Source organism: Vicugna pacos, chromosome 25 (genome assembly GCF_048564905.1).
Source record: "Vicugna pacos chromosome 25, VicPac4, whole genome shotgun sequence".
Lineage (NCBI taxonomy): Eukaryota > Metazoa > Chordata > Mammalia > Artiodactyla > Camelidae > Vicugna > Vicugna pacos.
Genome location: NC_133011.1, coordinates 27141352 through 27165426, shown reverse-complemented (window position 1 = coordinate 27165426; position 24075 = coordinate 27141352). Strand labels below are relative to the sequence as shown.

The 24075-nt window shown below is 43.0% G+C and overlaps 1 long non-coding RNA gene across 2 annotated transcripts in view; it reads left to right on the top strand.

Annotated features, from left to right (window-relative positions):
* The first annotated feature begins 872 nt into the window (after positions 1-872).
* LOC140689129 (uncharacterized) overlaps positions 873-24075 on the top strand; it is a 38208-nt gene continuing 15005 nt past the window's right edge. For both annotated transcript variants that reach the window (XR_012064009.1, XR_012064008.1), the window contains exons 1-3: positions 873-937; positions 1232-1317; positions 18812-18878. This is a non-coding gene — a long non-coding RNA (uncharacterized lncRNA). The remainder of the gene's footprint in view (positions 938-1231; positions 1318-18811; positions 18879-24075) is intronic.

Below are 24075 nucleotides of genomic sequence, written 5' to 3'. Positions count from 1 at the left end.
TCCCACCTCACTGGGAGACTTCATTGGCATTAATAACACCACCCCTCTCCTCAACCATGTCAAAGTTTTGGCAAAATGGAAAGTCATACACTTATAATCTAGCCCAACCCTCCCTATTTGATAGGTAAGAAACCAGGGCTCCGAGGTCACCCAATTAGCTAACAGTAGGGCTACTTGTCTTGACTACTTGTCTTCTAGCCCAGTGCTCCAGAAAGTGACATCTCCTATAAGAAAAAAAAAATACAAAGACTATAAAGACCTACAAATCAAGGCTATACAATTTTGCTTCCAATGTCACATTCCAACTAACTTGGAACTTAAAATAAGGTTTGAAAAGTGTCTGGAGTTTCACATTTTCTATAGTTAATAAAAAACTTAACTTTCTTGACAGGTCTTATCGTCATCACTCTTAAGCTATGCCTGTCTGTCAGGGGCCCAGCTGTTCTTTGTGATGAGAAGTTGACTTCAGAGGATACTGTCCAAGAGAAACAGAGGCATTAGAATAATCCAAGTCAAGCTCAGAGTGGAGTGGATTACTTTTGCCCTTTGTTCTGTTAACCTAAAACAATAAAACAGCCAGTTATTTAACCAGCAAAACAAGTTTATTTGGGAGCAGCAAAATATTGCAATTTGGACTTGCAACTATGGAGAACCACATGCAAATCCAGTAATGCAAAGGAGAGGAAATTCTTTTACAGAGGAGAAGAGAAAGTTGGGAGGGGTAGTACAAAACAAAAAGTCCACTGGAGGAAACTGGGAGTTTGAAGTAAAGTGGCTTTTTATTGGCTGACTTGTGACAGTAGCCTCTCATTGGCTGAGCTGTTGCTAGGCAAGGAGAAAACCGTTCTTCCTCCTGCTGGTGGTAGTGAAGTAGGGTCACTTTGCTGGAGATACAAAATAAGTCTCTTTCTGCTGGGATCTGTATTGACCTGCAGTGGTATGTGTTTAAGAGCTCCCCTTCTGGCCTCTGGACTCCATTTTAGTGAGGTTCCCTGTAGTTAATTTTCACACTTTGCAGCTATTTTTAGACCTGCTTCTGAATATATTGTACCATTTATTGAGCCTCTACTATGTGCCTAGTATCACCTGTTTATTTTTACACATTATGATAGTCAACACTCACAAGATCCTATGACGTAATAATAACTATTATTTGTTGATTACCTACAGTGTGCCAAGAACCTGACATTTACCATTAACAATTCTCACAGACCTCCTCCCTTCCTCACAGTCCCCTCAGGGCCGGAAACCTCAGTCAGTGTTCACTATCCACCACTGGTCCTCTCAGGAAACGTGGACACCATTCCAATTTTACACGTGAGTAAACTGAGGCATGAAGAGATTCAGTGATGTGTCCAAAAACACAGGGTAGTGGTGAGTTGACCCCAGGGCAGCCCAACCTGTTCACTTACTTCTCCAATAATTGCTAGAGCTCCATTAAATTCTTCCACTTGGGTCCGATTGGAAGCATGTAGCTCCCCAAGTTATGTAGAGGACTGCAAGCCTGGAAACTCCTAATCGAGTTGTTTGAGATAGTTGCAAGCACTTCTGAGAAGAGGCCACCACACTTTCGATGGCTAACCCAGGCTGTTAGTCAAGCTTGGGAAGCTGGACCTGTTGGAGTCCACCTCCAATTTATTACCTCCCAGGAAATCACTTTCTAGATGGTAGGAAAAGCGTTATTCTAAGTACAGGAACCCTTTTGAAAGCCCACAACAGACTGCGAAAAGCTCTGAATGTTGTTTACAAAGTAAACAGATTAGGAAAAGAAAATTGAAGCTGGCCCCGTCCCAGAGAAGGTTTAATTAATGAGAAAAACACAAGGAGCTGAGGACAGAGCCGATTTTTTATTTTTGTGGGTTTCTTTTTTTTGTTCTAATTAAATGATTCTTTTGTGTCAATCCTTTGCTATAAATATAAGCTAATTTTCCTTTCCTCCCCTAAGAACTGCATAGATTTTCGCTCATGGCATGTTGTGTGACAGAAAGGAAGGATATTTATTATGTACTGTGTGAGATTGTCAGTGAGAGCTGTCAGCTTCATCCGTTCGGGTCATCTTCACACAGTCCAGTAAGGTTAGCTTCATTTTCAGACTCTCCTCTTGTCATCTGATCTCCTGCTGGTTCCACCCATTAGCTGAACTGAATTAGAAGCCAGAGGAGCCTGGCTGACTCAGTGCTTAAAGATCAGCCTCCCTGGACATCGAGGAGGTTTGGAGGGTGAAGAGTGAACCTAGAAAGGCAGGTCGAAGCTGACCATCACAGTCAGTGCCCATGCTGACTGCTTAGAGTGGGCATGATGATTAGGGTGACCTGACAAGGAACTTAACCTGGCTTTGAACTTGGCTCATTGATCCTGCCCATGACTGGGGCTCATTAGCAAGTCCAGGTCCTCTCATGGAATGCCTTCAGGATCTTTCCAAGATTGGAAAGCTACACCTGCTGGCAAGAAGCCATTTGATAGATTGGACAGAGAACCAACCAGTAGCCAGGAGACCTGGGTCCAGTGCAGTTTCTTCCATGTAGCGTGCGTAACTGTGGGCAAGTCTTCTTTTTTGTATTTTTTTAATAAAAATTTTTTTCTTTTACCCCTGCCCCAGTTTTATTGAGAAATAATTGACATATATCACAGCATAAGTTTAAGGCATACAGCATAATGGTTTGATTTATATCTATTGTGAAACGATCTCACAATAGGTTCAGTTAACCTCATCTTCTCATATAGATACAATAAAAAGAAAAGAAAGAAGAAAAGAAAAAAGGGAAAAATATCCTTGTGATGAGAACTCTTAGAATTTATTCTCTTTCTAACGTTCCTATTTCTCATACAACAGCGTTAGCTATGGTCATCATATTGGACATTACACCCCTAGTCTTACTTATCTTATAACTGGAGGTTTGCATATTTTGACCACCTTCCTCCAATTCTCCCTCCCCCATCCTGTGCCGCTGGTAACCACAAGACTGATCTCTTTTTCTAATGAGTTTATTGGTTGGCTTTTTAGATTCTACATATTAGTGAGATCACACGGCGTTTGTCTGTCTCTGACTTATTTCACGTGGTGTACTGCCTTCAAGGTCCATTCATGTTGTCTCAAGTGGTGTGGTTTCCTTGTTTTTTTTACTGCTGATTAGAATTCTACTGTATATATATAAACACTTTATCCGTTCATCCATTTATGGGCACTTACATTAATTCCATGTCTTACCTATTGTAAATAATGCTGCTTTGGGTGTGCAGGTATCTTTTTGAGTGTTAGTGTTTTCGTTACTTTTGGATACATTCCCAAAAGTGGGATTGCTGGATCGTATGGTAGTTCTACTTTTAATTTTTTAGGATCCTCCACACTGCTTTCCATTAGAGGCTGCACCAGTTTACATTCCCACCAACAGTGCACAAGGTTCCCTTTTTTCCACATCCTTGCCAGCATTTGTTATCGCTTGTCTTTTTGATAGCAGCCGTTCAAACAGGCATGAGGTGATATCTCATTGTGGTTTTAGTTTGTATTTCCCTAATGACGAGTGATGTTGACTATCTTTTCATGTATCATATACCTGTTGACCTTTTGTATATTTTCTTTGGACAAATGTCTATTCAGGTCTTTTGCCCATTTTAAAAATTGGGTTATTTTTGTTTTGTTTTGTTATTGTTTTTTTTTTGATATTGAGTTGTATGAGTTCTTTATATATTTTGGATATTAATCTCTTATCAGATATATGGTTTGCAAATATTTTTTCCCATTTCATAGGGTGTCTTTTCACTTTGTTGATGGTCTCTTTTGCTGTGCAAAAGCTTTTTAATTTGCTGAAGTCCCACTTGTTTAATTTTGATTTTGTTGCTTGTACTTTAGGTGTCTGTGTGGTCAGGCCACGCAAGATGGCTGTTCTCTTGCTCTCTGTCCATCCCCTGCTCGACCAGTGCCTGCTTCACCCATACCTACTCACATGAACCCCCTGCCCCAGGCTGGTGATTGTTCTAATTGTTAGGCCAGAATGGCTCCACCTGCTAGTTTATTAAAGGGAAACATCTGCCCTTGTGATGGTCATTAACCTGAGGGGTTGTGAGGGACATGCCCCAACTGCTGGTTTCCGTGGTAACTGATGAGCCAACCTGACATCAATTCCTCTTATAAATGGTACCCTCCTTCTCCCCCGAGTAGCAAAGACTGCTGTCACATCCTGTCTGCTGCATATGGTGGGATGTCTCTCTGGGACCTTTTGCTTCAGACGCGTAAGATTCCCTGTCCCATAAACCACTGATGTCTCTCTCTCGTCTGGGCTCTTTCCTGTCTTGAGGCTGAGCAACTCCAAGGCTTCCATGTCCTATCCAAAAAATCATGACCAAGACCCATGTCAAGGAGCTTTATTTCTATGTTTTCTCAGAGTTTCATTGTTTCAGGTCATACATTTAAGTTTTAATCCATTTCAAGTTAATTTTTTGTGAGTAGTTTAGGATATGGGTTCAGTTTCATTCTTTCATGTGTGAATAATCAATTATCCCAGCACCCTTGATTAAAACGACTGTCTTTTCTTTATTGAGTATTTTTGGCTCCCTTGTCAAATATTAGTTTGTGGCAAGTTTCCTTTCGGATTCATCATCTGGGAAATTAGTGATTTTGAGCCTCAGAGCTCTCTGTGCATCAAAATCCCCCCAAGAAACTTTAGAAACCATCCACCTGCCTGAGCCTTACCTCCAGAGCTTTCATTTCACTTGGCTTGGGTGGGGCGTGGGCACTGGTGTGTTATAAACACGCTCCAGGTGATTCCCTTGTTCAGCCAGGATTGAGAAACCCTGGGCTAGACCATCACCTCCAGTTCTGGGATTCCACTTCCAGGGACTAAGATCTCTTTAATTCTAAAACCTTACTTTTCTGCGGAAATAGCACAGAAGGGAATAAGCATTTTATTGAAGGTCTGATAGCACATTTGTAATATTTATTCTTCTAGTAATCTCTGGGCTATTATAATCTCATGGTTATGCCTGTTTTCACAGTTGAAGTAACTAAGGTCAGAAAGTTTTGACATTCATTCAGCAACATTTACTGAGCATCTTCTGTGTGTCAGGTACTGTTGTAGGTGCTGGGGACACTGATGAACAACACAGACCAAGTTCCTGTTCTCATACAGCTCATGTCCTAGTTGGAGGGATGGATAATTAGGACTACCAAAAGTTCCCTGTTTTTCATTATTTTTAGCATGCCTTTTGGATTCTTGGATTAGATGGTCAAGAAATGCCTCCCTGAGGAGGTGACATGAAGTGAGATGTGAATGGCAGAGACCTGGGACACCAGGCAATGGGTACAGTAAATGCAAAGGCCCTGAGGCAGGAATACTCCTGTTGTGCTGAGGGACCAAAGAGAACGCCAGGGAGATGGGAGGAGATAAGATCAAAGCAGTGGGCAGGGCAGGTCTTGGGAGCATTGTTGAGGAGGGGTTGGATTTTATCCTAAGTAGAGTGGGAAGGCTTCAGAAGGGTTTAAGCTGGGGTGAGCCAGGATCTAAATCAGTAGTTTTCAACCAGGGGTGATTGTGTCCCTCAGGAAGCATTCAGCAATGTCTGGAGACATTTTTGGTTGTCATTACAGTTGTGGGCGGAGGGAGGAGTAGGTGTTACTGTTATCTAGGGGGTAGAGCCAGGGATGCTGCTAAACATCCTACATCACATGAGACAGAACCTCACCCCTCCCCGCCAACAAATAGTTATCCAGACCGAAATGTCACCAGTGCCAAGGTCTTTGGAAGATCTGTACTGTCGGGAATGTAAAATGGTGCAACCATTGTGGAAAACAGTGTGGTAGTTCTTCGAAAAATTAAAAATATTATTACCATATAGTCCAACAACACCACTTCTGGGTATATAATATATAAAAGGATTGAAAGCAGGGTCTTGAAGAGCTATTCTTACACCCATATTTATAGCAGCACTATTCCCAGCAGCTAAGAGGTGGAAGTAACCCAGATGTCTGTTGGCAGATGAATGGATACACTAAATGTGGGGTATGCTTACTGTGGCCTATTAGTCAGTCTTAAAAAGGAAGGATATACTGGCACATGCTACAACGTGGATGGACCTTGAGTAATTATGCTCAGTGAAATACACTAGTCACAAGAAGACAAATACTGCATGATTCCACTTATATCAGGTACTTAGAGAAGTCAGACTCATGGAAACAGAAAGTAGAATGCTGGTTGCTAGGGGCTGAGTGGTGATGGGGAAATGGAAAGCGTTGTTTAATGGGCAGAGTTATAGTTTTGCCAGATGAAAAAAGTTCTAGAGGTTGGTTGCACAATAGTGTGAATAGACTTAACTCTACTTAAAAGTAGTTAAGATGGAAAATTGTGTGTTATGCATGTTTTACCACCATTAAAAAAAATCACTCTGGCCGTTGAGTGGAGGATGAACTGTTGAGTGACAACTATGGAAGCAGGATTAGCAGGTTATTGCAGTAACCCAGACTAGAGATGTCGGTGGCTTGCAAGTGATGCGTAGCAATGGAGAGGAGAGAAGTGGAAAGATTTAGGACGTCTTGTGGTGGTGGAGCCAAGGGGGCTCGCTGATGGTTTGGATGTGGGAATTAGAGATGCCCAAGGTCACTCTGCCGATAAGTGGCAGAGCTGGGGCTTGAATGCAGGGCTGACTCCGAAGCCCAGTCACTTTCTCTGCTAATGTCGTACCTTCCAACTTCATCTAATGAACTGTTAATCTCCCTGGGACAGCATTTCTTGCCATTTTGGTCCATTTCTTGCTATTGGGTAGGTGGCAATTACTTCACAATATTGTCTTCTTAAAAATGCCATGACGTATATTTCTCAAAGCCCTAAGCTTTAAAACACTGGTTTTGTTTCAGCTCATGGTACACAAGCTGATCCTTCTGCTAGCAGCTCACAGCTACGCCGCATCCTTTGCGGTTGTGCTTTTGCGTGGCTTCACTTGTGTTGGGGAGCTGCAGTCATCAGCTTGCGGCTTCTGTGTAGCCTGTGGATTGAGATCACAGACCTTACTGACGCTGACAGCCGAAACTCTTCTAATTCTGCAGAAGTCGCTTTCAGTAGCTGCTGAGGGCAGCCAGCAGGGGATGATCTCCTAGTACCTTTTGTTGTCACCTCTGTTCCTTAATGTTTAGGTTGCTAAGAGACCAAACATCAGAGAAAAGGCTCTCTGAGGTCACCTGAGGCCCAGCTTGTGTTAATGGGTACAAAGTGCAATCAAGCTTCAGTGGTTGCCAAGGTGTCCTGCAGAGGTTGTTTAAGACTGCCGTGGCTGCACTGTGGTGCTGATTGACTCTTCTTTTCCTGGACTTTTCCTTACCTGGCCCAAGGAAAGGCCCTCAGGGAACTAAGTCACCAACTCGAGGAGGGCAGTGAAGCTTTGGTTCTCCAACCTCAGCTGCTGTGGAGGGTCTGCTTGGATCTGGACCAAGCAGAAACCTTCTGCCATCTCTGAAGAACATATCTCCTCGACAAATGATGGTGTCGCATATGTGCGTGGGTGGGGAGGGAAACCCAGCAGCCTCTTTCAGAATTATTCTTAAGAGCTTCTCCTCCCTTGTTCTTCGTGGCTGAGGTTTATGTAATTGATGCTGTGGGCATAAGGCAGGTGTTCTCAAACTGTGGTCCGTGGACCAGCAGCATCAGCATCACCTGGGGACTTGCTAGAAATGCAGACTCTTGGGCCCTGTGCCAGGCCTCCTGAATGAGAAACTCTGGGTTTAAGGTCCCATATTCTTTTAACAAGCCTTCTGGGTGATGCTGACATGTGCTGTGGTTTGAGAGCCCCAGGAACCTCCAGTCTCTGGAATCCAGCATTTGGCAGCTGAGTTTCTTTTCTGTGAGTCCTAGTCTAACAGGATGAGATAACGCACACCAAGCATCTGGCATGCCTCAGGGATGCCGAATTGATCCTCTTCCAATAAAACCTGCTGTTCAGTGCAGTCTGATTGGTTAGCTGGTAGTTGGTGTTAAAATATGTGTTCGAAAGGAAGTGACTTCTGTTACCACTTAAAGATGACTGTTCTAGTGTGACCTGGCTTATCTCAGTGTCAAATCTGAATCACAGAGATTTTACTGTGATTCAGAATCCATGCTTCTCAGAAAAGAGGAAGCTGGGGTCATGAGTAACTATCCTTCCTGCCATTTGAACGCCGTTCCTGGTGAGCAGAATTTTTGTTTTTCACAGAGAAAAATATTTACCAATATTTCAAATGATCACATGATCCAAATATTACACAATTAGACATTCTAGAAAAAACTAGTTTATATTTATATTCTTTTTGAGAATGAAGTCCCCTATTTCAGTGATGTCATTGCTAAGACTCAGGAATTCTTTCAGAATTGCCTCAGAACTATACTAATTTTTAAAAAAGGCATGGATTATTTAGTCATTGCCTTGCTCTTTGATCAAAACTGAGTTTACTCCATCTCTTTTTTCTCCTTTTTTTTAAAATTATTTTTTCTTTTTTTTTAACTTTTTTAATTGAGTTATAGTCATTTTACAATGTTGTGTCAAATTCCAGGGGGGAACACAATTTTTCAGTTATGCATGAACTTAAATCTATTCATTGTCACATTTTTTTTTTTGCTGTGAGCTACCGCAAGATTTTGTATATATATCCCTGCACTATATTTAATTCTCATTTTCTTATTGAAGTGTAGTTTTACATTGTGACGTGAAGTCTTACACTGTTAGTTTCAGGTGTACAGGAAAGTGATTCAGTGATACATATACATACGTACGTATATATATTTTCAGATTCTTTTCCATTACAGCTTATTACAAGAAATTGATTATAGTTCCCTGGGCTATACCGTAGGTCCTTGTTTATCTATTTTATATACAGTCATGTGTATCTTTACCGCATCTCTTTGTTGTCATTATTTCCCTGACCTGGCTCTGAATAATGTCCAGCAATTCCTGTTATTCAAATCTACAGTCAGTGAATGTTTTGTCAGCAATGAGGGGGTGCAGGTGAGTGTGGCCCAGGCACTGAAGACATCACAGAGTTTGTGATGTGGCAGATAATGAAATGCTATTTTTTGTTTAATTATAGTAGTTTGTTCTTACATATGTTATTTTTGTCTCTAAGATTTCTTGGAAGTATCTCCCACCATCCCCAGTTTGACACATAGTGAAGTTTAATTGGTACTTGTTGGTTGATTAAATAGTGGTCATAGGTTTTTATCCTCATGTGGATGATCTCTGTAAACAGAAGATTCTAGACAAAGATTCCTAGAACCAACCACTCACCTAGTCTCCTTACTTTTTTTTGGAACGGTGGTGGTAGGTGGGCTGCGATAGGGAAGCAGGTGGACTGTTAGCTACATTAATGGACAAACAACTGGCAAGATGGAATGGGGCCAGTCTTTGGAAGTTGCAGCCCCATCCATCAATAAATCAGCTGAGATACACAACCCCCTGTGTTTCAGTTTCATCATCTGTGAAATGGGGATAAGTAAATGTACTCTTCATGGTGTCCTCCAGAAATGATGTCTGTAAAGCACGTGGTACACAATAGATATTTTTAAGTGGTACTAATGTAATTGAATGAAAACAATGCTTGATGAACTCTTTCCTGAGTGCCTGTTAAATACATAACTGGTACAAACCAAGTAAAATCTGGAGCCCTGACATTTTAGACTTACATTCATTCATTCAAAGAGCCATCAAAAGTTTCCAGAGCTCTCCTACTCTATCCACATGCTAGGAGGGTTCAGAGGAGAAGAGTCCCCATCACAGAGTTTCAGACACTTGAATCTGGAGTTGATGAAGGTAGGTGTGGGGGTAGGGGTGTGGGTTTGTGGCTCCAGCAGGCATGTACCTGGAGAGGGGATAAGATCCTTTTAGGTGAACCCACTGGAGGTCCTTGAAAGGCCTCCTCAGCCAGGCCACCCTCTGCCACTCATTCCACGTCCCCAAGTCAGGGGGAAGGAGGTTTGGGGCTGCCATCTGTTGCCTGCAGGTAAACCTGACAGGTAGATATGAGCCTCTTCTTTTTTAAATCGAGATTTGGAGTGCATGAATTGGTTTGCCTTGGTTGGAGGGCTACCCCCTGTTCACTAGAAGAAAGTCTTGGTCCTGTGCCAGCCTCTCCTTTTAATCATCATTAAGTTCTCTCTCTTTTGGAAGGTGCCTGCAGGGGTTCTGACACGTGTTTCCCTTGATTTATATGATGGATTGTGTCCAAGAGCAACCGATCAAAGTGAAAACAAACGCAACCCAACAAAAAGAAACAGCCTGATTAAATCAGATTTGAAAGTGTCTTCAATTGTGTCTCACCTGATACCATTGCCTTTAGTTTCACAGGGATCCCAGGTTGGCTAGAGTTAGTTTTCTCGCATTAGAGGTGCAAAAAATCGATCTCATCAGTAGTTGGGCACCAGTAACTGAACTGGAGACAAGCTCCTGGGAAACCAGGAGCCTGGGAGGAGGAGCCGAGTTTGTCATTCTCTCAGCACCAGAAACTTCTCCTATGGAAATGTGGCAGTTGTGATACTATTTTTATTGTGGGTCACAGTTCTCTGGTGACTGTTCATATCTGTCCTTTGTAGAAATGTCTGGCTGGCTCAGCCCTGCTTTGGGGGAAGAAGAAAAGGACATGTTGCTCCAGCGTGGGCTAGAGTTTGAAGGGAAAGGAGGGTAAATCTGGAGTCTAATATTGGGGTGGCTACAAAGGCTGAGCAGGAGAAAGGGGAGACCCAGGAGGCAGCAAAGGGAGACTCTTATCCACCAGGGGAAAGCCCCCCTCACACCTGTTCTCAGCCGAGATGGTGTGTGTGTTTGCAGGACTTCTGCTGCTGTACTAGGGGGTGCTGTCGGGTGAAAGTCCCTCTGGTCCTCAGAAGGACCCACCAACTTTGCAATACTTTGTTTCTTGGTGTCGAGGAAGATTCCTAAACCAGGGAGGCAGAAAGCCTGGGTTTGAGTCCCTAATCTGACCTAACCACTTGCCTGAACTTGTGATGCTTCTGGGCTTCAGTGTCCTAGCACTTAAATGGGCACCATGGCCTCTGTCCTATCTCTGTCACGAGAATCCAGTGAAACAGTGGAGGATGAGTAAAGACACAGTGCGCATCAAGACACTTGCAAATCAAGGCTTTCTCATTAGACATCCTGGGTTTCATTCTATGAACAAACAGAATAGAGGCTTGTATCTTTTTCACCCATCAGGGACAGTGCCAGACTTGAAAATATTTGCCCCTGGAATTGAGCCTAGCGTGTCTTAGCACCCAAGGCTGGCCTGCGCTTTCACGTGTGACTTGGGCCGTGTTTGCTGCAGTAACAGTCCTGTTCTCGTGTCTCCCCTGTGTCCATCCCCACCCAGAGTGTCTGTCGTAGGTTTTACCCTTTCAGAACAGTCACTCAAGGTGACTGCTGGGTGGGTGGCTCTCCTTCCTCCCTGATCACTTGCTTGCTGAGTTCATCTAGGGTGGACATTCATGAACTCTCCTTTCCCATCCATCTCGCAGAGAAGGACGTTTTCAGCTGGGTGTTGATTGAGACTTGATTTGACAATGAGCTCGTGTGTATGACTAATCTCAGAAGTGTCAAGTGGTTTCCTTTCCCCTTTTCTTAAAATAACTAATTTGAGCAAGTAGAAAAAAAATCCACGTCTGTAAGAGTTGAAAGAGCTCTTGCCCGGTCTTCTCCCTGGAGGAGTGAAGGGGAAAAGAGGAATTGCCACGCACCTCTGGGTTTGAGGAGATCTGTGGGCCACCATGTCCTGAGTGTCCTCAGGGATCCACCGACTCAGCCTTGTCAGGGCAAGTGCAGGAGATAGGGGCCCAGAACCGTGGCTGTATTTGTAGCTAGGTGACAGTCCCAACTGGAGGGGTGACTAAACTAAAACTATACAATCTTATCTGTAAAATGGGGACACTAAACTGGGCGATTTCTGAGGTCCTTTCAGTTTGGTGCAATTTGGTTCAACTGTTTGCATTTAAGAGGAGAGCAGAAATTCAAATTTCATCAGGCATTTCTGATCCACTTGGTCTTATGACTTATATTTATCAAGCAGATATATGAACCTTGAAGAACTTTGAAAAAGCACAGCTTTCTACATTACCTACTTGTTAATGATAATCCAATGCAGTCTCATGAAAGCCTGCTGTTTTGACAACGAAAACCACAATTTTTACAGAAACGCTTACTGAGAAACTACGCAGCTAGCACTCTATAGAGGGGATCCTACTCTTGTCCTGTTTGTAATAAAGTTGGAAGATGGAGGGAGAGATTCATATACATAAGAAAATAACACAAGGCAAATGTATTAAGTTCCACGTAAGAGGGAAAAATCAAGTGTTGTGGGACCCGTGGAGGAGTGACTGGCAGCATGTGTGTGTCTGGTAAGAATGGAGGAGCTGACTCAGGAGGTGGGCCTTAGAGGACGAACTGTCTCTAAAATAGTCAAACTTGTAGAAACAGAGAGTGGAATGGTGGTTGCCAAGGGGTGGCGGGGGGAAGGGGAAGTTGTTTGTCAGTGGGTATAAAGTTTCAGTTTTGCAAGATGAGTGTAGTTCTAGACAACTGCTGTACTCCGTAGTGCCTAGAGTGAATAATACTGTATAATGTTCTTAACGATTTGTTAGATGGGCAGATCTCGCGTGAATTGTTCCCACAACAACAACAACAACACAGCAACAAGGAGACAAAGAGGGACAAGGAAACTTTCAGAGGTGCTGGCTGTGTCTTTTACCTTGATTGTGCTGATAGTTTTACAAGTATATGCATATGCCCAAACTCATCAAATTGTGTACATTAAAGATGTGCTGTGTTTTGTAGATCAGTTATTCCTCAAGAAAGCTGTTTTTGAAAAAAAGAAATGAGCATAAAGAGAGAGAGAATGGAGGACATGAGTCCAGGCAGAGAGATCCTCTGAGCAAAGGCAGGGAGGCTGAAAGCACGAGGCTTATTTAGGAAGCAGCAAATTTCCTGGTGCAGCAAAAGCAGAATGAAGACAGGAGGTGGTGGAAACACTGGCAAGAAATTAAATTTGAGACAGATTAAGGAGGTCCTTGAAGATCAAGTAGCTTCAGATACATGAAAAATGAGGGAGTGACTTGATTTGATTTGTATTTAATAATAATCTATTGATTATTATCGAGAGGGATTGATTTGGGTTAGAGTGGAGGCAGAGAGGCCGGGCAGGGAGACCAGTTTTTACAACCACAGCGTCTATACGCAGCAGATTTTCCAAGGCAGCTCAGATTCCAAATAGACCTTTTATTTGTCTCTATGTGTGCTTGTCACATGCCCTGATTTCAGCTTCAGAAAATAAAATCCTGAGTCACAGATGGTGTGATTGCTAATCTTGTAGATAAGTACTGATTGATGTGTTTCCCAGGCAATTTATTCCTTTAAGAGGGACCGCCTGGAAGGAGATGCCCTTGTGCACAAGAGGGTAGGAATGTGAAGCGTGGTACGCTTACTAATCACATTCCCTGTAAATCAGGGTCCTGGAAGGGAACGAATGGCAAGTTTCTACTGGATATTTTGAGGAGCATCTAATAACTAGCTGTTTTTGAAGCTGAGGGTTAGGAGGGCTGAAGAAAATGAAGGGATAGTGCAATGGCTCAGCCAAGGACCTACAGGGAGCTCTCACTCCTCCCAGGTCTGAAGTGCAAGGAGAGGGAATAGTCACCAGAGCCCATAGAGAGAGGTATGTGGAGAAGCTACCCTGACAGGAGAGGTGGCCTCCACTGGGATACCATCAACTCACAGCCACCCAACAAGGAGACATCACTACTGATCAAGCTCAACCAGACACTGGAGGGCAAGGGAGCATTTTGATGCAGAACAGAAAAGTTGGCCTCGCAGGCTGGGTGGAGCCGGGTGTAGGATGGATCAGGGAGGGCAAATGAATGGTCACCAGCACGTCTGCAACACACCTGACCCTCTGCTGGGTGTTAAGTTGCCAAAGAGTAACAAGACTTGGTTTCAGCCCTAGGGAACTCAGAGATTCACTGCATAATTATCCAAAGGGACCTCCCAGCTATTCCCTGCCCCGCCCCCAGTGGTTCTTAGGATGCTGATGATTGGGGGTAGCTGGGGGGAAGCGTGTCTGCTTCCCTGAACTGAACAAAGGAGCTCACGGTTAAGCAGCCTTATTATTTCCACTGGAAAATGTTTATACCAACTCTAAGCGGCTCTTTGCTTTTTCAGATGCAGATTTAGAGTCAGTTCCCTTGCTCCAGGGTATATGTTCTGGCTGCCTTTGAGTGTTTACAACACTGAACCCTGTCCCCGTGGCAGGGACCAACACTTAAGTTAATTCATTTCTTTCTACATCAGGAAGCAAAGGGCCACAGAATTTATACATTTTACCAGCATGATTTCATTTTTCATATGAAAAAGTCTCTGGAGACATTTGGACCACTGAGTCAAATGAGAAAATGAATTACAGATAAGGGTGACTGAGTATGAAAATTGTTTCCATTGTTGTTCTCAACCAAGGTTACGGGAAAACCGCTGTGGACTTGGCCGTAACTCTGGTATTTCCAGGGTTGATCTTCATTTCTTCAGATGGATGACATGCTGTTACATGACTGTGGGACCTGCGACCCTCCTGTACCTCTAACCCACAACGTGCCTTTGAGCCTCACCTTGAAGAAGCTCTTTTGCTAAACTACTCTTGGTGCTGATCACTTTCTCTACCACCATCAACACTGAGCGTTTATCGCAAGTCATGCCTTGTGCTAAATGCTCTGCACGCATCTCACCGCCTGACATGCTATATATTTTACACAGATATATATATGTGTTACCTTTCCTGGCCCACTAGAAGGATGGGGATTTTTTAGAAAAATCTGTTTTGTTCATGGCTCTAACCCTGCGGCTGGCACATCACAGGCATTCAGTAAATATTTATTGAATAACTAGCTGAGTTATCCATTTCTCATCAGGGCTCCAGGAGGTGGATGTTGTTCTTTCCAATTCAGAGACAGGAAAATTATGATTTGGATCTTAAGATACTTTTGAATATATTTTAATTTTTTGTGTGTGGGAGGAGCAACATCTGAGGCTCATAAGAAGGGAAAGGATGCATTTCATCAGGGAAATATAATCAAATTTATTTAGCTCCCTTTTGCTTACAGAAGGCAGTTATGTGAGGTCATCATCATCATGGACTTGCTTCCCTGAACTGTATATTCAATTTTCCATTAGCCTCTATGTTGATGGAGGAATTATACTCACGGGCTCTGAGGCAGATGTGGAAGGGAGTGAACGAGGACGAAGCACACAGCTCAGCCAAGACTTTATGTAGAGGTTACCTCACTTCCCTCTCACTAACCTGGTTATCGCCCCATCTCACAGGCTGAGACACTGAGGCTGAAAGCAGTGGCAGGGTTTCCCCAGGTCACATGACAAAGACGAAGCTGCCCATCCCTTCTTCTCCCAATCTCTTTATGAGCCCGTGCACCTGTTCAGCTCTTAGACAGAAAGGCTTTTGTCACTGTTATCTCTCCACTGCCCAGCAAAGGGTCAGGTATGTAGTAGGTGCCTCATAAATGCCAGTTGAGTAAATGGATTTCCCCAGAGTAAATTCAGGGATGCATCCTGTCTCCAAAACACTCTCAGTTCCTCACTCTGCCTTTTGGTTGAGACTTCATTGTGCAATCCAAGCAGGCAGGGAGTGAAAGGAAGACTGGGCTCTGTTTGTTGACAACAAGACACAGATGGTGACTAATTTGGCAGGTTTTTATTTTGATCTGATCCAGCATTTCTGTTTTTCTCTGGCGCTTTGGTTAACTGGATGGCTCCTGGTGCATGTTGGTCCCTTTCATGCTTCCTTGGTGAGTCCCATGGAGTCCTGTTTAATCAATTAAGTGGTGGTTGTGGGGGTGATGAGAGAAAGGGAGGGGGAGGAAGGGAAGAGGGGAAGCTGTGTGACTTAGCTTTTCAGATCCCGTCATTGGGCTGCATGGAGAGAGACTTCCATCCTTATCTCCTGTGCTGGATGCTGCGTGGATCCAGGTCTGGATCCTACGTGGAGCCTGCCTCCAAGGTGAGCAGCATCCAGTAGACAGAGAGAGATGGGCTCTCTGTATACAAAGCTGAAATACCAGGGACAGGATGTGAAGGAACAGTGCCAAGGAAGTGCTCTGAGGGTTTAGAGAAGGGATTCCTCCCCTGGTTGGGGAGGTGGGGGTGTCGTGATCGTGGGCAGAATGGATCAGGGAAGCTTTTCTAGAAGAGACGGTGTTTGACCTGAGTCTTAAAGGGTGATGGGATCGGCTGTGCAGAGAAGGCGGGAAAAGCATCCTAGGAGGCAGGTGTTTCCTAGTCTATGGCACAGTTTGGGAAGAGTAAAATGTGTATGTTTAATAGTAGCTCCTCTGGCTGAAGCAGAAGGTGCATGGAAGGGAAAACCTGAAGTGTGAAGTCAAGTCTGTGGACTAGAACCTAGGGAGTACCAGTCTGGGAGGCCTTTAGATGAGTGGTGAAGAGTCTTGGATTTGGAGTCTAGCCTTCTCAGTTTGAAATTTGAAATTTGGCCAGTTGGGTGACCTTGGGAAGCTGCCCTGCTGGGCATCAAAATGCATCCAACTTGCCCTCTCCTTGACCTTCTAATGAAGCTGCAACAAGGATTCAGATAAATTGTAAATTCACACAGGCATGTGGTGAGTATTCAATAAATGGTTACAGCTATGTTGGGGTTTTTTTTGCTTTAATTATTAGACAGTAAGATTTCATGAAAAGGTGTTTGAAAAATATAAGAAAGACAGATGGAATATACTTTGGGACTATCGGGTCTTTTGACCTCTTTGGTGCACATCTTTTATTAATCACTTGTTCTTGGGGACAGATACTTTATTTTTGGTGTGTAAAGGGCATAACACCATTTATCCCAAGTCGTAGTAAACCGTTGTGGGGACAGTAGTATTGATACTGATTTTTTAAAAATATTAGATAGTTTAAGTAGGGTAAACAACTCAATTTAGAGCTCACTTGAAAAAAGATGTACGGAGCACGTTGCCTATGTGCCAAATACCAAATTACGCAGTGACAATACACAGATCAGTGGTCCATAGCCCCAGCTGTGAAGGGAACACTGACGTGAAAATAAACACGAAACATGGCAACTTTGGTAAAAGAAGTTTGCACAAGCTTCTAAACTTAGGAAATTATTGAAATAAGTTTAGGTAGTGTACGTACTGCTACCTGGTGACAGCATACCTAGGTCTATTTTTTTAAAGTAATAAACATCCTTTTTGTAGCTAAATCAGTAAATTTCAAACAATGGGATTAAGGCAATGAAAGCAATAGAACTGTAAACCTTATAGAACAAGATACACTGCAGTTTTGTTATGTTCTGAGCAATATAGTTCAGTTCTGGGAATTCTCTTACAGCTGAAATACCATGGGGTGGTCAGGGTGACAAGCTAGTGAATGGTCTGCCCATGTGCACTTAGTTGTAAGGATTCACTTAGGAGGGGAAGAGGGAGACATATGGTCACTGTCTTCTTTGCTTCCTCTGAGCCTGACACAGTATGCACACAGCATTCCACATATGCCATCTCTTTTGACACTCAGCAGTAACTGGAGTGAAAAGTATGACCCCCATTTTATGACAAGGTACCAGAATCAGAGTAGCTAAGCAACTTACCCGAGATCACAGAGCTGGTAAGTGGCAGAGCTGGAATGTCAGACACCAAAAGCCCTTTCTGCTTTCACATTCTAGACTTGCAAATACGACATGTGTTAAGTTGGCAAGGAACAGGTTTTAATCAGCCTAATGCAGATGCATTACATGCTTATTAAAAAAAAACCCTTTGTGATGAGTCATCGATCGTCCACTCTACACAGAGCAGGAGGGTGGAGATGACAATTGTGTCTTTCCTGCTCTGTGGGGTGGGATGACTGTCTCCGAGAGCCTGCCTCCATCCCTCCTGTTTCTGACTGCCTGGCACCCCAGTCAGGGCCCTTCCTTAATCCTGGCTGCTGCTGGGGCAGCCTTCCTCCAAGCCCCTCTGGGACTCAAAGGCTTCATTTCCTTGGCAGAGATCTCGCCCCAGAGCCCGTGAGCACCCTCTCTGCTGTGTGGGGGGACATCTAACCCAGCACAGTATAAAGGCTGACTCGTTGGATGCTGAACAGTCCAACAGTGCTCTGTCTCCTAAAATCCACACAAGTAAGGACTGACTGAAAACCAGGTGTGCCGGTAGAGAGTAATAAAGGTAATCACACTGCACGTTGATGTAGTGTTTATGGTTTACGATGAGCATTCTCATGTCTTTGGGAGGGTAGCCAGGTACAGTATTACTGTCAGCTCCACAAGGAAAGTGTGCTTATCATCCCTGTGTTACCAAAGAGGGAACTTTGTCCAAGGTCACAGAGGTAGGAAGTGGCAGAGCCAGGACTTGAACGCAGGCAGTCTAAGTCCAGTAGCCGACACGCTTACCCACTGAACTGCACTACCCACTGTTGTCAGGTGGTCCCACGTGGACTCTTCCAGCTCCATTGCCTGTGACTCTGTTGGGGTGTGTTAGGTTAGACTATTGTGCAGACTTGTCTATACAAACTGGAAACTTACAAGGAGGGAGAGGGCATGGTGAGAATGGGCATCCTTTTATCTGGAGTCGGGGTGAGATGAGGTAGGGAGTGGGGGCTCTCTTCTCTCTGGTAGAGAAACTGGGAAGATGTGAGCTTGCAACACTTGGCATTTCCAGTCATCAGACTGGTCGATGTGGACACAGTGGTATTCTTTGCAACACATGCAAAGGGGAAATGTTTTGACAGATGAAACAGAGGAAACTCTTTTAGCCCCAAAGTCTGGTCCCTTGGACTCTCTGCTCACAGGTGTCTGTTTTACTTTAAGGCTGTTCTTTGAGTGGGTATCCAGAGGATAAGAGGAAAAGTACAAGCCAGACTTCTTTTCTCCACATGTGAGTTGGGATCCTTTAAATTAAATTCATTTCCTGTCTCGCCAAGTCATGAACTGAATGCCATGCACCTGGCACATTTGCTGATGGGTATAAATAGTCTGGTGGTGGGGATGGGGGGTGGGGCTCAGTTATGTTAGTGTCTCCCAACCTCTTGGCTAAGGACACTCCAAACCAGACACTCTGTCAGCTTTATACCAGCCTCTCCCGAACATACACCTTTCAAATATTTGAAACTTTACTTTACCATATAATTTATGGACAGCTGTATGCTGAATGCTTAGAACCTGTTCTGTGAAGATACACACAGCTGTAAAATTTGTTGCCAACCCCCAAAAGCTGACTGGTGAAGGTAACACCTGGAAAATTGATAAAAGCTACCTGCACGCATGACCTTCTGCCCCTCATCAGGGATAGTGTCCTTATCTTAGCTTTCCTTTTGTGACTATGTTTCTCTTCTCGATAATGCCGCCTCCCTGGCATTTTTCTCTTCTGTTCTTCACAAGATTGAACATTCTGATCTTGCTTTTCTCTCCCATTTCCTTCTATCTGATTACTCCTCATCTGCCCCCCAGAATAGGTTTTCAAGTGTCAGTCCCTATATATCTTTCTATTTTCTTAATGGCAGTTTCTGATTTTGATAGAGTAATATGGTATATTAACCTGCTCACCCAAAGCAGTTATGAAATCTGGGCAAAATATTTAAAACACATTTGAAAGCTCTGGGGAGCACCTGATGGGCAGGAAATGGAGGCACTATGACCCCTGAGAGGAGGTCAGCAAATCAGATGAGCTCCCTACTCACCTCAGATTACTACCTGTGACTACTCATTCCCAGCAAAGGGAGTAGAGCCTTAGTGGAAAGTATCACCTCAAAGATCTCCTCAGCATTTGGGGCTGGGAGGGAACCACAGATAAGTGAGCTCCCAAATATATAAACAAATTCCCCGAAGTCATTGGATGACTCCTAAGTTGCATGTGCATGGAGTGAGATTCCAGGATACCCAGAAGAATACAGCAGCAGGGATGCTTAAGCACTGAGAAGAGATTTCAGCAACTGAGTAGTGCTGGGAAAATAGTGGATGGAGTTCAAGTCTCACCAAAGCAGAGGGACCTTGATATACACCCTGGGATTTCAGTTAAGCCCCCAGGAGGTCTGAGCCTTGATATGATACACCGTGAAGTAATTCCCTCAGGTTAATGACTATGCCCTAGGAGTAAGGGGAAAATTGAAAGAGTTTGGCAGTAACAAAACCTAAAACCAAACCTGGACAAGTGCAAAGTGATCTACTGGTCCTTTATCTGCTTGAAGAAAAGAAATCCTTAACCCTACTTGGAGAAAGACCGTGTTATCTAGAGCTTCCACAAGTTTTGATCCACAATGTTTGGCACCCAGTAAAAAATTACAAGGCATGCTAAAAAGCAAGATCAAATGTCTAAACTCCCAGAGGAAAAACAGACAACTATAAATAGACATACAGGAGATTCAGATATTGGAGTGATAAGACAGTGCTTTAAAATAATTTTTTTTTGCTGTTGTGTGTAACATTTATTCATTCATTATTTGACATGACTGCATTTTGAGGATATACAATAAGTTATTCATCCATTTGCCTGTCCGTGTATTCTTTTTTTTAATTGAAGTATAGTCGGTTTACAATGTTGTGTTTTTTATGATCCTTCTTTGGAAATTTCACACCAACAAATATTTTCCCCAAGAATATACAGAATATAACTATAGTCAATAGCTGTACATGAAGTCCATCCACTCACTTCTCATGTAGAATATTTGACAAAGAAACCCATATTTCCAATTTACTTGGAAGTATACTGCCATCTATTTCATATGAAATGTTTAGTAAGGTCCTTAATCTATAAATTGGGATAAACAATGAAAGTCCTATAAAAAATGGGATGGAACACATTCCTAACCAGTTACAACCATACACAAAGAATTCATAGATTGACAAGGATTGGAGACCATTAATTTAGAGAAGACTTGGGATATTGGAGGTATAAAATCTATGCTGGCTCTTTTTCTTTTTCATCTTTTTTAAATCTTGGGGAAGCTCACCCAATCTCTGGTCTTTAACCATGGCTTTTGTGCAGAAAGTTTCCAAGTCCTCACCATTCCCAGAAGTTCAGGCCTGATTTTCCAGCTTTCTGATACCCGTGTGTACCTGTGTGTCCCACTAAAATTTCAGACTCAATACACTGATTTGATCATCGTCTCTCCCAGATTTGCTTGCCCTTCTTTATGTTTAAGGCACCACTATCCTCCTTCATTCCCAGCCCTAAAACTATAATCATATATGGCTTCTTCCTCTTCCTCAGAATCTCCTACAGTTAATTTCTCTCCTCCACATTACTGCAGCTGCAATCTTAGGTAGGTCTTTGTGCCTCATACTAGGACTAGCAATTGCCTCTTCTTATTAAGAAAAAACTGAGATATAACCCACATGCTACATTTAAAGATGAAAACTCAGGTGTTTTATTATATTCGTACAGTATTCATTACCACTATCTAGTCCTAGATCTGAGCTCCGAAGGGAGGGTCAGATATGGGGAGAAGTCAAGTCACTGAGATAAGATGGAAATAAGGTGGGGGTGGGGGGGTGGTGACCCCCTCATGATCAGCTCTCCAAGCAGGGAGGTCAAGATACAAGAGCCCTGGCATCCTGTTGTAATGTTGAGCTTATGTCTCCGTGGCACTTTCATACGTCTTTTTTATTAGAGTGCATGGCACATGCTGAGTCAGACAAGTCAGGTATTGTTACATCCACTTGAGAGGAGAAGAAACAGGCCCGCCGAGAGGTGCCAAGACTTGTCCACGCTTATGTAACTGGTTCCCGCAGCTCCGGTCTGGACTCCAACCCAAGTTCTTTCCACTGGGTCACATTTTTTTTTTTCCCAGAGTAAAGAGATTACTTTGGACCCTATCATAGGGGATGTGGATACGTAAGTTAGGAAAGGATCTAGGTAGAAGTAAGCACTTTTCTTTTAACGTATTCCTCAAGCATAGAATCAACACTAAACTTGAACTTGGCCATTTGAGTTCTAGTTCTGCTATTGATCCATTGTATGATCTGAAGGCTCTCACTGAATGTTTCTGAGGATCAGTTTTCTCACCTGTAAAGCTGAAATGATAATAGTTATCTCACAGATTGGCTGTGGGGATCAAGTCAGGGAACACATACTTAGTACTATGAAAACTGTAAAGTATTAACTAGATGAATAGAGGTCGTTAAGTTTTTCCCCTTGACTAGTAGTGGACTCTGTGGATGGGGTTCTAGGGCTGTTCCCATGCACAGGCTGTCTCAGGCTGGTGAAATATTTATTCACTCACTCAGAAATACATTTCTGTTGTTTTATAAGCCATCTAGTCTGTGGTATTTTGTTATAACAGCCAGAAAGGACTTAGACACATGCTGATATTATAGTGACTGCAGGGGATGACTCCTTTAGCCAGAGTGATCAGGGCAACGAAACTTGCCAAGGTCATGAATTTTTCTCTTGCAATTTCTCATCTGGACTAAATCCTGCAAGATTCTGAAGAATGAGTTGCTTACAGGTCTGGCATCTCACACGGAGTAGTTGGAATAATCATAAAGATTGCCTTTCTTTTCCTTCTTGGCTCTTCAATCAGTGACGGCACATAATACTTTGTTTGGATGACTCCCAAAAATATGGGGGGTGGTGGAGTGGTGAAGCCTGGGCAAGTGAGGTGATACAGTCTACAGCAAATTGATTTCTCTCTCACTATGCACACCCATCATCTCCTTTTGCATCCCGGTGCACACTGAATCTCATAAGCTGAAACTGGTCCCTGAATCATCATTTTTTGCCCCTCTGAGTTCTGTGAGCATCTCCTTACCAGACTTCCGGACTGCAAGCCAGGGCTGCTCTTCTGAGAACAACAGACTGAGGGTGGAGGATGGGACTTTGGAAGGCTCTTTTAATTTTTGAAATCATGTGATACATTAAAAATTTAGGACATAAAGGGTATTTCCATTCTTTGTGCTTTACCTGGCACATGGGTTTCTTTCTTGCAGCTCTCAGCCAGCCAGGGAGACCACAGGCTCATGCTCACTGCTGTCAGGACTGCCCACTCAGCTCTCAATGATAAAAAATGCATACAACTCATTATCAAAAAACCAAACAATCTGATTAAAAAATGGGCAGAGGACCTCAATAAGCATTTTTCAAAGAAGATATACAGATGGCCAACAGGCACATGAAAAGATGCTCAACATCATTAATCATCAGACAAATGCAAATCAAATCATAATGAGATATCACTTCATACCTGTCAGAATGGCTATCATAAAGAAGGTAAGAAAAAAGTATTGGTGAGGATATGGAGAAAAGGAAACACTTGTGCCCTATTGGTAGGAATGTAAACTGGAGCAGCCACTGTGGAAAACAGTCTGGAGGTTCATCAAAACAATAGAACTACTACATGATCCAGCGCTTTTACTCCTGGATATTTATCTGAAGAAAATGAAGACACTCATTTGAAAAGATACATCCACCCCAATGTTCATTGCCTCATTATTTACAATAGCCAGTATGTGGAAACAACCTAAATGCCCATCGATAGATGAATGGATAAAGAAGATATGGTATAAATATACAGTGGAATGTAACTTATCCATAAAAAAGAATGAAATCTTGCCATTTGCAACAACATGGGTGGTTGTGGAGGGTATTATGCTAAGTGAAGTAAGTCAGACAGAGAAAGACAAATACTGCATGTTTTTACTTATATGTGGAATTTAAAAAACAAAACAAATGAACAAACATATCAAAACAGATGCAGAGAACAAACTAGTGGTTGCTAGAGGGGAGGTGGGAGAGATGATGTAAGTGAAGGCGATTGAAGGGTACAAACTACCAGTTATAAAATAAGTCACAGGGATATATTGTATTATATCAATAATTTTATAATAACCTTGTGTGGTTCATAATCGATAAAAATATCAAATAATTATGTTGCATACCTAAAGCTAATATAATATTGTAAGTCAACTATACTTCTGCTAAAAAATTTTTTAAATTATACATTTTATGTTATATATAGCTTACCACAATTTTAAAAAGATGCAGCTTGGTTAGCACCATCCCAGTTCTGCCTGATGAAGGCAGGTGCATGGCCTCACTTAGCATTTGCCTTCAGTGGTGGACCTGGCACTTGGCTGGA